Source organism: Salvelinus alpinus, chromosome 4 (genome assembly GCF_045679555.1).
Source record: "Salvelinus alpinus chromosome 4, SLU_Salpinus.1, whole genome shotgun sequence".
Classification (NCBI taxonomy): Eukaryota; Metazoa; Chordata; class Actinopteri; order Salmoniformes; family Salmonidae; genus Salvelinus; species Salvelinus alpinus.
In genome coordinates, this window is record NC_092089.1 from 93,829,285 (window position 1) to 93,848,070 (window position 18,786).

Here is an 18,786-nt window from a genome sequence, read left to right on the forward strand (position 1 = left end):
TGCTGATGTTAATGTGACTACAGGACTAACACAATGTGATGGTGCTGATGTTAATGTGACTACAGGACTAACACAATGTGATGGTGCTGATGTTAATGTGACTACAGGACAAACACAATGTGATGGTGTTGATGTTAATGTGACTACAGGACAAACACAATGTGATGGTGCTGATGTTAATGTGACTACAGGACTAACACAATGTGATGGTGCTGATGTTAATGTGACTACAGGACTAACACAATGTGATGGTGCTGATGTTAATGTGACTACAGGACTAACACAATGTGATGGTGCTGATGTTAATGTGACTACAGGACTAACACAATGTGATGGTGCTGATGTTAATGAGACTACAGGACAAACACAATGTGATGGTGCTGATGTTAATGAGACTACAGGACAAACACAATGTGATGGTGCTGATGTTAATGAGACTACAGGACTAACACAATGTGATGGTGCTGATGTTAATGTGACTACAGGACAAACACAATGTGATGGTGCTGATGTTAATGTGACTACAGGACAAACACAATGTGATGGTGCTGATGTTAATGTGACTACAGGACTAACACAATGTGATGGTGCTGATGTTAATGAGACTACAGGACTAACACAATGTGATGGTGCTGATGTTAATGTGACTACAGGACTAACACAATGTGATGGTGCTGATGTTAAAGTCACTACAGGACTAACACAATGTGATGGTGCTGATGTTAATGTGACTACAGGACTAACACAATGTGATGGTGCTGATGTTAATGTGACTACAGGACTAACACAATGTGATGGTGCTGATGTTAATGTGACTACAGGACTAACACAATGTGATGGTGCTGATGTTAATGTGACTACAGGACTAACACAATGTGATGGTGCTGATGTTAATGTGACTACAGGACTAACACAATGTGATGGTGCTGATGTTAATGTGACTACAGGACTAACACAATGTGATGGTGCTGATGTTAATGTGACTACAGGACAAACACAATGTGATGGTGCTGATGTTAATGAGACTACAGGACTAACACAATGTGATGGTGCTGGTGTTAATGTGACTACAGGACTAACACAATGTGATGGTGCTGATGTTAATGTGACTACAGGACTAACACAATGTGATGGTGCTGATGTTAATGTGACTACAGGACAAACACAATGTGATGGTGCTGATGTTAATGTGACTACAGGACAAACACAATGTGATGGTGCTGATGTTAATGTGACTACAGGACTAACACAATGTGATGGTGCTGATGTTAATGTGACTACAGGACTAACACAATGTGATGGTGCTGATGTTAATGAGACTACAGGACTAACACAATGTGATGGTGCTGATGTTAATGTGACTACAGGACTAACACAATGTGATGGTGTTGATGTTAATGTGACTACAGGACAAACACAATGTGATGGTGCTGATGTTAATGTGACTACAGGACAAACACAATGTGATGGTGCTGATGTTAATGTGACTACAGGACTAACACAATGTGATGGTGCTGATGTTAATGTGACTACAGGACTAACACAATGTGATGGTGCTGATGTTAATGTGACTACAGGACTAACACAATGTGATGGTGCTGATGTTAATGTGACTACAGGACTAACACAATGTGATGGTGCTGATGTTAATGTGACTACAGGACAAACACAATGTGATGGTGCTGATGTTAATGAGACTACAGGACTAACACAATGTGATGGTGCTGATGTTAATGTGACTACAGGACTAACACAATGTGATGGTGCTGATGTTAATGTGACTACAGGACTAACACAATGTGATGGTGCTGATGTTAATGTGACTACAGGACTAACACAATGTGATGGTGCTGATGTTAATGAGACTACAGGACAAACACAATGTGATGGTGCTGATGTTAATGTGACTACAGGACTAACACAATGTGATGGTGCTGATGTTAATGAGACTACAGGACTAACACAATGTGATGGTGCTGATGTTAATGTGACTACAGGACTAACACAATGTGATGGTGCTGATGTTAATGTGACTACAGGACTAACACAATGTGATGGTGCTGATGTTAATGTGACTACAGGACTAACACAATGTGATGGTGCTGATGTTAATGTGACTACAGGACAAACACAATGTGATGGTGTTGATGTTAATGTGACTACAGGACAAACACAATGTGATGGTGCTGATGTTAATGTGACTACAGGACTAACACAATGTGATGGTGCTGATGTTAATGTGACTACAGGACTAACACAATGTGATGGTGCTGATGTTAATGTGACTACAGGACTAACACAATGTGATGGTGCTGATGTTAATGTGACTACAGGACTAACACAATGTGATGGTGCTGATGTTAATGAGACTACAGGACAAACACAATGTGATGGTGCTGATGTTAATGAGACTACAGGACAAACACAATGTGATGGTGCTGATGTTAATGAGACTACAGGACTAACACAATGTGATGGTGCTGATGTTAATGTGACTACAGGACAAACACAATGTGATGGTGCTGATGTTAATGTGACTACAGGACAAACACAATGTGATGGTGCTGATGTTAATGTGACTACAGGACTAACACAATGTGATGGTGCTGATGTTAATGAGACTACAGGACTAACACAATGTGATGGTGCTGATGTTAATGTGACTACAGGACTAACACAATGTGATGGTGCTGATGTTAAAGTCACTACAGGACTAACACAATGTGATGGTGCTGATGTTAATGTGACTACAGGACTAACACAATGTGATGGTGCTGATGTTAATGTGACTACAGGACTAACACAATGTGATGGTGCTGATGTTAATGTGACTACAGGACTAACACAATGTGATGGTGCTGATGTTAATGTGACTACAGGACTAACACAATGTGATGGTGCTGATGTTAATGTGACTACAGGACAAACACAATGTGATGGTGCTGATGTTAATGAGACTACAGGACTAACACAATGTGATGGTGCTGATGTTAATGTGACTACAGGACTAACACAATGTGATGGTGCTGATGTTAATGTGACTACAGGACAAACACAATGTGATGGTGCTGATGTTAATGTGACTACAGGACTAACACAATGTGATGGTGCTGATGTTAATGTGACTACAGGACTAACACAATGTGATGGTGCTGATGTTAATGTGACTACAGGACTAACACAATGTGATGGTGCTGATGTTAATGAGACTACAGGACAAACACAATGTGATGGTGTTGATGTTAATGTGACTACAGGACTAACACAATGTGATGGTGCTGATGTTAATGTGACTACAGGACAAACACAATGTGATGGTGCTGATGTTAATGTGACTACAGGACTAACACAATGTGATGGTGCTGATGTTAATGTGACTACAGGACAAACACAATGTGATGGTGCTGATGTTAATGAGACTACAGGACTAACACAATGTGATGGTGCTGATGTTAATGTGACTACAGGACAAACACAATGTGATGGTGCTGATGTTAATGTGACTACAGGACTAACACAATGTGATGGTGCTGATGTTAATGAGACTACAGGACAAACACAATGTGATGGTGTTGATGTTAATGTGACTACAGGACTAACACAATGTGATGGTGCTGATGTTAATGTGACTACAGGACTAACACAATGTGATGGTGCTGATGTTAATGTGACTACAGGACTAACACAATGTGATGGTGTTGATGTTAATGTGACTACAGGACTAACACAATGTGATGGTGCTGATGTTAATGTGACTACAGGACAAACACAATGTGATGGTGCTGATGTTAATGTGACTACAGGACTAACACAATGTGATGGTGCTGATGTTAATGTGACTACAGGACTAACACAATGTGATGGTGCTGATGTTAATGTGACTACAGGACAAACACAATGTGATGGTGCTGATGTTAATGAGACTACAGGACTAACACAATGTGATGGTGCTGATGTTAATGTGACTACAGGACAAACACAATGTGATGGTGCTGATGTTAATGTGACTACAGGACTAACACAATGTGATGGTGCTGATGTTAATGTGACTACAGGACTAACACAATGTGATGGTGCTGATGTTAATGTGACTACAGGACTAACACAATGTGATGGTGCTGATGTTAATGAGACTACAGGACAAACACAATGTGATGGTGTTGATGTTAATGTGACTACAGGACTAACACAATGTGATGGTGCTGATGTTAATGTGACTACAGGACAAACACAATGTGATGGTGCTGATGTTAATGTGACTACAGGACTAACACAATGTGATGGTGCTGATGTTAATGTGACTACAGGACAAACACAATGTGATGGTGCTGATGTTAATGAGACTACAGGACTAACACAATGTGATGGTGCTGATGTTAATGTGACTACAGGACAAACACAATGTGATGGTGCTGATGTTAATGTGACTACAGGACTAACACAATGTGATGGTGCTGATGTTAATGAGACTACAGGACAAACACAATGTGATGGTGTTGATGTTAATGTGACTACAGGACTAACACAATGTGATGGTGCTGATGTTAATGTGACTACAGGACTAACACAATGTGATGGTGCTGATGTTAATGTGACTACAGGACTAACACAATGTGATGGTGTTGATGTTAATGTGACTACAGGACTAACACAATGTGATGGTGCTGATGTTAATGTGACTACAGGACAAACACAATGTGATGGTGCTGATGTTAATGTGACTACAGGACTAACACAATGTGATGGTGCTGATGTTAATGTGACTACAGGACTAACACAATGTGATGGTGCTGATGTTAATGTGACTACAGGACAAACACAATGTGATGGTGCTGATGTTAATGAGACTACAGGACTAACACAATGTGATGGTGCTGATGTTAATGTGACTACAGGACAAACACAATGTGATGGTGCTGATGTTAATGTGACTACAGGACTAACACAATGTGATGGTGCTGATGTTAATGTGACTACAGGACAAACACAATGTGATGGTGCTGATGTTAATGTGACTACAGGACTAACACAATGTGATGGTGCTGATGTTAATGTGACTACAGGACTAACACAATGTGATGGTGCTGATGTTAATGTGACTACAGGACTAACACAATGTGATGGTGTTGATGTTAATGTGACTACAGGACTAACACAATGTGATGGTGCTGATGTTAATGTGACTACAGGACTAACACAATGTGATGGTGCTGATGTTAATGTGACTACAGGACTAACACAATGTGATGGTGCTGATGTTAATGTGACTACAGGACAAACACAATGTGATGGTGTTGATGTTAATGTGACTACAGGACAAACACAATGTGATGGTGCTGATGTTAATGTGACTACAGGACTAACACAATGTGATGGTGCTGATGTTAATGTGACTACAGGACTAACACAATGTGATGGTGCTGATGTTAATGAGACTACAGGACAAACACAATGTGATGGTGCTGATGTTAATGTGACTACAGGACTAACACAATGTGATGGTGCTGATGTTAATGAGACTACAGGACTAACACAATGTGATGGTGCTGATGTTAATGTGACTACAGGACTAACACAATGTGATGGTGCTGATGTTAATGTGACTACAGGACTAACACAATGTGATGGTGCTGATGTTAATGTGACTACAGGACTAACACAATGTGATGGTGCTGATGTTAATGTGACTACAGGACAAACACAATGTGATGGTGTTGATGTTAATGTGACTACAGGACAAACACAATGTGATGGTGCTGATGTTAATGTGACTACAGGACTAACACAATGTGATGGTGCTGATGTTAATGTGACTACAGGACTAACACAATGTGATGGTGCTGATGTTAATGTGACTACAGGACTAACACAATGTGATGGTGCTGATGTTAATGTGACTACAGGACTAACACAATGTGATGGTGCTGATGTTAATGAGACTACAGGACAAACACAATGTGATGGTGCTGATGTTAATGAGACTACAGGACAAACACAATGTGATGGTGCTGATGTTAATGAGACTACAGGACTAACACAATGTGATGGTGCTGATGTTAATGTGACTACAGGACAAACACAATGTGATGGTGCTGATGTTAATGTGACTACAGGACAAACACAATGTGATGGTGCTGATGTTAATGTGACTACAGGACTAACACAATGTGATGGTGCTGATGTTAATGAGACTACAGGACTAACACAATGTGATGGTGCTGATGTTAATGTGACTACAGGACTAACACAATGTGATGGTGCTGATGTTAAAGTGACTACAGGACTAACACAATGTGATGGTGCTGATGTTAATGTGACTACAGGACTAACACAATGTGATGGTGCTGATGTTAATGTGACTACAGGACTAACACAATGTGATGGTGCTGATGTTAATGTGACTACAGGACTAACACAATGTGATGGTGCTGATGTTAATGTGACTACAGGACTAACACAATGTGATGGTGCTGATGTTAATGTGACTACAGGACAAACACAATGTGATGGTGCTGATGTTAATGAGACTACAGGACTAACACAATGTGATGGTGCTGATGTTAATGTGACTACAGGACTAACACAATGTGATGGTGCTGATGTTAATGTGACTACAGGACTAAACACAATGTGATGGTGCTGATGTTAATGTGACTACAGGACTAACACAATGTGATGGTGCTGATGTTAATGTGACTACAGGACTAACACAATGTGATGGTGCTGATGTTAATGTGACTACAGGACTAACACAATGTGATGGTGTTGATGTTAATGTGACTACAGGACTAACACAATGTGATGGTGCTGATGTTAATGTGACTACAGGACTAACACAATGTGATGGTGCTGATGTTAATGTGACTACAGGACTAACACAATGTGATGGTGTTGATGTTAATGTGACTACAGGACTAACACAATGTGATGGTGCTGATGTTAATGTGACTACAGGACAAACACAATGTGATGGTGCTGATGTTAATGTGACTACAGGACTAACACAATGTGATGGTGCTGATGTTAATGTGACTACAGGACTAACACAATGTGATGGTGCTGATGTTAATGTGACTACAGGACTAACACAATGTGATGGTGCTGATGTTAATGTGACTACAGGACTAACACAATGTGATGGTGCTGATGTTAATGTGACTACAGGACTAACACAATGTGATGGTGCTGATGTTAATGTGACTACAGGACAAACACAATGTGATGGTGCTGATGTTAATGAGACTACAGGACTAACACAATGTGATGGTGCTGATGTTAATGTGACTACAGGACTAACACAATGTGATGGTGCTGATGTTAATGTGACTACAGGACTAACACAATGTGATGGTGCTGATGTTAATGTGACTACAGGACTAACACAATGTGATGGTGCTGATGTTAATGAGACTACAGGACAAACACAATGTGATGGTGCTGATGTTAATGTGACTACAGGACTAACACAATGTGATGGTGCTGATGTTAATGAGACTACAGGACTAACACAATGTGATGGTGCTGATGTTAATGTGACTACAGGACTAACACAATGTGATGGTGCTGATGTTAATGTGACTACAGGACTAACACAATGTGATGGTGCTGATGTTAATGTGACTACAGGACTAACACAATGTGATGGTGCTGATGTTAATGTGACTACAGGACAAACACAATGTGATGGTGTTGATGTTAATGTGACTACAGGACAAACACAATGTGATGGTGCTGATGTTAATGTGACTACAGGACTAACACAATGTGATGGTGCTGATGTTAATGTGACTACAGGACTAACACAATGTGATGGTGCTGATGTTAATGTGACTACAGGACTAACACAATGTGATGGTGCTGATGTTAATGTGACTACAGGACTAACACAATGTGATGGTGCTGATGTTAATGAGACTACAGGACAAACACAATGTGATGGTGCTGATGTTAATGAGACTACAGGACAAACACAATGTGATGGTGCTGATGTTAATGAGACTACAGGACTAACACAATGTGATGGTGCTGATGTTAATGTGACTACAGGACAAACACAATGTGATGGTGCTGATGTTAATGTGACTACAGGACAAACACAATGTGATGGTGCTGATGTTAATGTGACTACAGGACTAACACAATGTGATGGTGCTGATGTTAATGAGACTACAGGACTAACACAATGTGATGGTGCTGATGTTAATGTGACTACAGGACTAACACAATGTGATGGTGCTGATGTTAAAGTCACTACAGGACTAACACAATGTGATGGTGCTGATGTTAATGTGACTACAGGACTAACACAATGTGATGGTGCTGATGTTAATGTGACTACAGGACTAACACAATGTGATGGTGCTGATGTTAATGTGACTACAGGACTAACACAATGTGATGGTGCTGATGTTAATGTGACTACAGGACTAACACAATGTGATGGTGCTGATGTTAATGTGACTACAGGACAAACACAATGTGATGGTGCTGATGTTAATGAGACTACAGGACTAACACAATGTGATGGTGCTGATGTTAATGTGACTACAGGACTAACACAATGTGATGGTGCTGATGTTAATGTGACTACAGGACAAACACAATGTGATGGTGCTGATGTTAATGTGACTACAGGACTAACACAATGTGATGGTGCTGATGTTAATGTGACTACAGGACTAACACAATGTGATGGTGCTGATGTTAATGTGACTACAGGACTAACACAATGTGATGGTGCTGATGTTAATGAGACTACAGGACAAACACAATGTGATGGTGTTGATGTTAATGTGACTACAGGACTAACACAATGTGATGGTGCTGATGTTAATGTGACTACAGGACAAACACAATGTGATGGTGCTGATGTTAATGTGACTACAGGACTAACACAATGTGATGGTGCTGATGTTAATGTGACTACAGGACAAACACAATGTGATGGTGCTGATGTTAATGAGACTACAGGACTAACACAATGTGATGGTGCTGATGTTAATGTGACTACAGGACAAACACAATGTGATGGTGCTGATGTTAATGTGACTACAGGACTAACACAATGTGATGGTGCTGATGTTAATGAGACTACAGGACAAACACAATGTGATGGTGTTGATGTTAATGTGACTACAGGACTAACACAATGTGATGGTGCTGATGTTAATGTGACTACAGGACTAACACAATGTGATGGTGCTGATGTTAATGTGACTACAGGACTAACACAATGTGATGGTGTTGATGTTAATGTGACTACAGGACTAACACAATGTGATGGTGCTGATGTTAATGTGACTACAGGACAAACACAATGTGATGGTGCTGATGTTAATGTGACTACAGGACTAACACAATGTGATGGTGCTGATGTTAATGTGACTACAGGACTAACACAATGTGATGGTGCTGATGTTAATGTGACTACAGGACAAACACAATGTGATGGTGCTGATGTTAATGAGACTACAGGACTAACACAATGTGATGGTGCTGATGTTAATGTGACTACAGGACAAACACAATGTGATGGTGCTGATGTTAATGTGACTACAGGACTAACACAATGTGATGGTGCTGATGTTAATGTGACTACAGGACTAACACAATGTGATGGTGCTGATGTTAATGTGACTACAGGACTAACACAATGTGATGGTGCTGATGTTAATGAGACTACAGGACAAACACAATGTGATGGTGTTGATGTTAATGTGACTACAGGACTAACACAATGTGATGGTGCTGATGTTAATGTGACTACAGGACAAACACAATGTGATGGTGCTGATGTTAATGTGACTACAGGACTAACACAATGTGATGGTGCTGATGTTAATGTGACTACAGGACAAACACAATGTGATGGTGCTGATGTTAATGAGACTACAGGACTAACACAATGTGATGGTGCTGATGTTAATGTGACTACAGGACAAACACAATGTGATGGTGCTGATGTTAATGTGACTACAGGACTAACACAATGTGATGGTGCTGATGTTAATGAGACTACAGGACAAACACAATGTGATGGTGTTGATGTTAATGTGACTACAGGACTAACACAATGTGATGGTGCTGATGTTAATGTGACTACAGGACTAACACAATGTGATGGTGCTGATGTTAATGTGACTACAGGACTAACACAATGTGATGGTGTTGATGTTAATGTGACTACAGGACTAACACAATGTGATGGTGCTGATGTTAATGTGACTACAGGACAAACACAATGTGATGGTGCTGATGTTAATGTGACTACAGGACTAACACAATGTGATGGTGCTGATGTTAATGTGACTACAGGACTAACACAATGTGATGGTGCTGATGTTAATGTGACTACAGGACAAACACAATGTGATGGTGCTGATGTTAATGAGACTACAGGACTAACACAATGTGATGGTGCTGATGTTAATGTGACTACAGGACAAACACAATGTGATGGTGCTGATGTTAATGTGACTACAGGACTAACACAATGTGATGGTGCTGATGTTAATGTGACTACAGGACAAACACAATGTGATGGTGCTGATGTTAATGTGACTACAGGACTAACACAATGTGATGGTGCTGATGTTAATGTGACTACAGGACTAACACAATGTGATGGTGCTGATGTTAATGTGACTACAGGACTAACACAATGTGATGGTGTTGATGTTAATGTGACTACAGGACTAACACAATGTGATGGTGCTGATGTTAATGTGACTACAGGACTAACACAATGTGATGGTGCTGATGTTAATGTGACTACAGGACTAACACAATGTGATGGTGCTGATGTTAATGTGACTACAGGACAAACACAATGTGATGGTGTTGATGTTAATGTGACTACAGGACAAACACAATGTGATGGTGCTGATGTTAATGTGACTACAGGACTAACACAATGTGATGGTGCTGATGTTAATGTGACTACAGGACTAACACAATGTGATGGTGCTGATGTTAATGAGACTACAGGACAAACACAATGTGATGGTGCTGATGTTAATGTGACTACAGGACTAACACAATGTGATGGTGCTGATGTTAATGAGACTACAGGACTAACACAATGTGATGGTGCTGATGTTAATGTGACTACAGGACTAACACAATGTGATGGTGCTGATGTTAATGTGACTACAGGACTAACACAATGTGATGGTGCTGATGTTAATGTGACTACAGGACTAACACAATGTGATGGTGCTGATGTTAATGTGACTACAGGACAAACACAATGTGATGGTGTTGATGTTAATGTGACTACAGGACAAACACAATGTGATGGTGCTGATGTTAATGTGACTACAGGACTAACACAATGTGATGGTGCTGATGTTAATGTGACTACAGGACTAACACAATGTGATGGTGCTGATGTTAATGTGACTACAGGACTAACACAATGTGATGGTGCTGATGTTAATGTGACTACAGGACTAACACAATGTGATGGTGCTGATGTTAAAGTGACTACAGGACTAACACAATGTGATGGTGCTGATGTTAATGTGACTACAGGACTAACACAATGTGATGGTGCTGATGTTAATGTGACTACAGGACTAACACAATGTGATGGTGCTGATGTTAATGTGACTACAGGACTAACACAATGTGATGGTGCTGATGTTAATGTGACTACAGGACTAACACAATGTGATGGTGCTGATGTTAATGTGACTACAGGACAAACACAATGTGATGGTGCTGATGTTAATGAGACTACAGGACTAACACAATGTGATGGTGCTGATGTTAATGTGACTACAGGACTAACACAATGTGATGGTGCTGATGTTAATGTGACTACAGGACAAACACAATGTGATGGTGCTGATGTTAATGTGACTACAGGACTAACACAATGTGATGGTGCTGATGTTAATGTGACTACAGGACTAACACAATGTGATGGTGCTGATGTTAATGTGACTACAGGACTAACACAATGTGATGGTGCTGATGTTAATGAGACTACAGGACAAACACAATGTGATGGTGTTGATGTTAATGTGACTACAGGACTAACACAATGTGATGGTGCTGATGTTAATGTGACTACAGGACAAACACAATGTGATGGTGCTGATGTTAATGTGACTACAGGACTAACACAATGTGATGGTGCTGATGTTAATGTGACTACAGGACAAACACAATGTGATGGTGCTGATGTTAATGAGACTACAGGACTAACACAATGTGATGGTGCTGATGTTAATGTGACTACAGGACAAACACAATGTGATGGTGTTGATGTTAATGTGACTACAGGACTAACACAATGTGATGGTGCTGATGTTAATGTGACTACAGGACAAACACAATGTGATGGTGCTGATGTTAATGTGACTACAGGACTAACACAATGTGATGGTGCTGATGTTAATGTGACTACAGGACTAACACAATGTGATGGTGCTGATGTTAATGTGACTACAGGACAAACACAATGTGATGGTGCTGATGTTAATGAGACTACAGGACTAACACAATGTGATGGTGCTGATGTTAATGTGACTACAGGACAAACACAATGTGATGGTGCTGATGTTAATGTGACTACAGGACTAACACAATGTGATGGTGCTGATGTTAATGTGACTACAGGACAAACACAATGTGATGGTGCTGATGTTAATGTGACTACAGGACTAACACAATGTGATGGTGCTGATGTTAATGTGACTACAGGACTAACACAATGTGATGGTGCTGATGTTAATGTGACTACAGGACTAACACAATGTGATGGTGTTGATGTTAATGTGACTACAGGACTAACACAATGTGATGGTGCTGATGTTAATGTGACTACAGGACTAACACAATGTGATGGTGCTGATGTTAATGTGACTACAGGACTAACACAATGTGATGGTGCTGATGTTAATGTGACTACAGGACAAACACAATGTGATGGTGTTGATGTTAATGTGACTACAGGACAAACACAATGTGATGGTGCTGATGTTAATGTGACTACAGGACTAACACAATGTGATGGTGCTGATGTTAATGTGACTACAGGACTAACACAATGTGATGGTGCTGATGTTAATGAGACTACAGGACAAACACAATGTGATGGTGCTGATGTTAATGTGACTACAGGACTAACACAATGTGATGGTGCTGATGTTAATGAGACTACAGGACTAACACAATGTGATGGTGCTGATGTTAATGTGACTACAGGACTAACACAATGTGATGGTGCTGATGTTAATGTGACTACAGGACTAACACAATGTGATGGTGCTGATGTTAATGTGACTACAGGACTAACACAATGTGATGGTGCTGATGTTAATGTGACTACAGGACAAACACAATGTGATGGTGTTGATGTTAATGTGACTACAGGACAAACACAATGTGATGGTGCTGATGTTAATGTGACTACAGGACTAACACAATGTGATGGTGCTGATGTTAATGTGACTACAGGACTAACACAATGTGATGGTGCTGATGTTAATGTGACTACAGGACTAACACAATGTGATGGTGCTGATGTTAATGTGACTACAGGACTAACACAATGTGATGGTGCTGATGTTAATGAGACTACAGGACAAACACAATGTGATGGTGCTGATGTTAATGAGACTACAGGACAAACACAATGTGATGGTGCTGATGTTAATGAGACTACAGGACTAACACAATGTGATGGTGCTGATGTTAATGTGACTACAGGACAAACACAATGTGATGGTGCTGATGTTAATGTGACTACAGGACAAACACAATGTGATGGTGCTGATGTTAATGTGACTACAGGACTAACACAATGTGATGGTGCTGATGTTAATGAGACTACAGGACTAACACAATGTGATGGTGCTGATGTTAATGTGACTACAGGACTAAAACAATGTGATGGTGCTGATGTTAAAGTGACTACAGGACTAACACAATGTGATGGTGCTGATGTTAATGTGACTACAGGACTAACACAATGTGATGGTGCTGATGTTAATGTGACTACAGGACTAACACAATGTGATGGTGCTGATGTTAATGTGACTACAGGACTAACACAATGTGATGGTGCTGATGTTAATGTGACTACAGGACTAACACAATGTGATGGTGCTGATGTTAATGAGACTACAGGACTAACACAATGTGATGGTGCTGATGTTAATGTGACTACAGGACTAACACAATGTGATGGTGCTGATGTTAATGTGACTACAGGACAAACACAATGTGATGGTGCTGATGTTAATGTGACTACAGGACTAACACAATGTGATGGTGCTGATGTTAATGTGACTACAGGACTAACACAATGTGATGGTGCTGATGTTAATGTGACTACAGGACTAACACAATGTGATGGTGCTGATGTTAATGAGACTACAGGACAAACACAATGTGATGGTGTTGATGTTAATGTGACTACAGGACTAACACAATGTGATGGTGCTGATGTTAATGTGACTACAGGACAAACACAATGTGATGGTGCTGATGTTAATGTGACTACAGGACAAACACAATGTGATGGTGCTGATGTTAATGTGACTACAGGACAAACACAATGTGATGGTGCTGATGTTAATGAGACTACAGGACTAACACAATGTGATGGTGCTGATGTTAATGTGACTACAGGACAAACACAATGTGATGGTGCTGATGTTAATGTGACTACAGGACTAACACAATGTGATGGTGCTGATGTTAATGAGACTACAGGACAAACACAATGTGATGGTGTTGATGTTAATGTGACTACAGGACTAACACAATGTGATGGTGCTGATGTTAATGTGACTACAGGACTAACACAATGTGATGGTGCTGATGTTAATGTGACTACAGGACTAACACAATGTGATGGTGTTGATGTTAATGTGACTACAGGACTAACACAATGTGATGGTGCTGATGTTAATGTGACTACAGGACAAACACAATGTGATGGTGCTGATGTTAATGTGACTACAGGACTAACACAATGTGATGGTGCTGATGTTAATGTGACTACAGGACTAACACAATGTGATGGTGCTGATGTTAATGTGACTACAGGACAAACACAATGTGATGGTGCTGATGTTAATGTGACTACAGGACTAACACAATGTGATGGTGCTGATGTTAATGTGACTACAGGACAAACACAATGTGATGGTGCTGATGTTAATGTGACTACAGGACTAACACAATGTGATGGTGCTGATGTTAATGTGACTACAGGACTAACACAATGTGATGGTGCTGATGTTAATGTGACTACAGGACTAACACAATGTGATGGTGTTGATGTTAATGTGACTACAGGACTAACACAATGTGATGGTGCTGATGTTAATGTGACTACAGGACTAACACAATGTGATGGTGCTGATGTTAATGTGACTACAGGACTAACACAATGTGATGGTGCTGATGTTAATGTGACTACAGGACTAACACAATGTGATGGTGCTGGTGTTAATGTGACTACAGGACTAACACAATGTGATGGTGCTGATGTTAATGTGACTACAGGACTAACACAATGTGATGGTGCTGATGTTAATGAGACTACAGGACTAACACAATGTGATGGTGCTGGTGTTAATGTGACTACAGGACTAACACAATGTGATGGTGCTGATGTTAATGTGACTACAGGACAAACACAATGTGATGGTGCTGATGTTAATGTGACTACAGGACAAACACAATGTGATGGTGCTGATGTTAATGTGACTACAGGACTAACACAATGTGATGGTGCTGATGTTAATGTGACTACAGGACTAACACAATGTGATGGTGCTGATGTTAATGTGACTACAGGACAAACACAATGTGATGGTGTTGATGTTAATGTGACTACAGGACAAACACAATGTGATGGTGCTGATGTTAATGTGACTACAGGACTAACACAATGTGATGGTGCTGATGTTAATGTGACTACAGGACTAACACAATGTGATGGTGTTGATGTTAATGTGACTACAGGACTAACACAATGTGATGGTGCTGATGTTAATGTGACTACAGGACAAACACAATGTGATGGTGCTGATGTTAATGTGACTACAGGACTAACACAATGTGATGGTGCTGATGTTAATGTGACTACAGGACAAACACAATGTGATGGTGCTGATGTTAATGTGACTACAGGACTAACACAATGTGATGGTGCTGATGTTAATGTGACTACAGGACTAACACAATGTGATGGTGCTGATGTTAATGTGACTACAGGACTAACACAATGTGATGGTGCTGATGTTAATGTGACTACAGGACTAACACAATGTGATGGTGCTGATGTTAATGTGACTACAGGACAAACACAATGTGATGGTGCTGATGTTAATGTGACTACAGGACTAACACAATGTGATGGTGCTGATGTTAATGTGACTACAGGACAAACACAATGTGATGGTGCTGATGTTAATGTGACTACAGGACTAACACAATGTGATGGTGCTGATGTTAATGTGACTACAGGACAAACACAATGTGATGGTGCTGATGTTAATGTGACTACAGGACTAACACAATGTGATGGTGCTGATGTTAATGTGACTACAGGACTAACACAATGTGATGGTGCTGATGTTAATGTGACTACAGGACTAACACAATGTGATGGTGCTGATGTTAATGTGACTACAGGACTAACACAATGTGATGGTGCTGATGTTAATGTGACTACAGGACTAACACAATGTGATGGTGCTGATGTTAATGTGACTACAGGACTAACACAATGTGATGGTGCTGATGTTAATGTGACTACAGGACAAACACAATGTGATGGTGCCGATGTTAATGTGACTACAGGACTAACACAATGTGATGGTGCTGATGTTAATGAGACTACAGGACTAACACAATGTGATGGTGCTGATGTTAATGTGACTACAGGACAAACACAATGTGATGTTGCTGATGTTAATGTGACTACAGGACTAACACAATGTGATGGTGCTGATGTTAATGTGACTACAGGACTAACACAATGTGATGGTGTTGATGTTAATGTGACTACAGGACTAACACAATGTGATGGTGCTGATGTTAATGTGACTACAGGACTAACACAATGTGATGGTGCTGATGTTAATGTGACTACAGGACTAACACAATGTGATGGTGCTGGTGTTAATGTGACTACAGGACTAACACAATGTGATGGTGCTGATGTTAATGTGACTACAGGACTAACACAATGTGATGGTGCTGATGTTAATGTGACTACAGGACAAACACAATGTGATGGTGCTGATGTTAATGTGACTACAGGACTAACACAATGTGATGGTGCTGATGTTAATGTGACTACAGGACAAACACAATGTGATGGTGCTGATGTTAATGTGACTACAGGACTAACACAATGTGATGGTGCTGATGTTAATGTGACTACAGGACTAACACAATGTGATGGTGCTGATGTTAATGTGACTACAGGACTAACACAATGTGATGGTGTTGATGTTAATGTGACTACAGGACTAACACAATGTGATGGTGCTGATGTTAATGTGACTACAGGACTAACACAATGTGATGGTGCTGATGTTAATGTGACTACAGGACTAACACAATGTGATGGTGCTGATGTTAATGTGACTACAGGACAAACACAATGTGATGGTGTTGATGTTAATGTGACTACAGGACAAACACAATGTGATGGTGCTGATGTTAATGTGACTACAGGACTAACACAATGTGATGGTGCTGATGTTAATGTGACTACAGGACTAACACAATGTGATGGTGTTGATGTTAATGTGACTACAGGACTAACACAATGTGATGGTGCTGATGTTAATGTGACTACAGGACAAACACAATGTGATGGTGCTGATGTTAATGTGACTACAGGACTAACACAATGTGATGGTGCTGATGTTAATGTGACTACAGGACTAACACAATGTGATGGTGCTGATGTTAATGTGACTACAGGACTAACACAATGTGATGGTGCTGGTGTTAATGTGACTACAGGACTAACACAATGTGATGGTGCTGATGTTAATGTGACTACAGGACTAACACAATGTGATGGTGCTGATGTTAATGTGACTACAGGACAAACACAATGTGATGGTGCTGATGTTAATGTGACTACAGGACTAACACAATGTGATGGTGCTGATGTTAATGTGACTACAGGACAAACACAATGTGATGGTGCTGATGTTAATGTGACTACAGGACTAACACAATGTGATGGTGCTGATGTTAATGTGACTACAGGACTAACACAATGTGATGGTGCTGATGTTAATGTGACTACAGGACTAACACAATGTGATGGTGTTGATGTTAATGTGACTACAGGACTAACACAATGTGATGGTGCTGATGTTAATGTGACTACAGGACTAACACAATGTGATGGTGCTGATGTTAATGTGACTACAGGACTAACACAATGTGATGGTGCTGATGTTAATGTGACTACAGGACAAACACAATGTGATGGTGTTGATGTTAATGTGACTACAGGACAAACACAATGTGATGGTGCTGATGTTAATGTGACTACAGGACTAACACAATGTGATGGTGCTGATGTTAATGTGACTACAGGACTAACACAATGTGATGGTGTTGATGTTAATGTGACTACAGGACTAACACAATGTGATGGTGCTGATGTTAATGTGACTACAGGACAAACACAATGTGATGGTGCTGATGTTAATGTGACTACAGGACTAACACAATGTGATGGTGCTGATGTTAATGTGACTACAGGACTAACACAATGTGATGGTGCTGATGTTA

General features: G+C 40.3%; 1 protein-coding gene across 3 annotated transcripts in view; it reads right to left on the bottom strand.

The window, feature by feature from the left end:
- n4bp3 (NEDD4 binding protein 3) overlaps positions 1 to 18,786 on the bottom strand; it is a 104,833-nt gene that overhangs the window by 50,039 nt on the left and 36,008 nt on the right. The gene's annotated exons all lie outside the window — the stretch shown is intronic.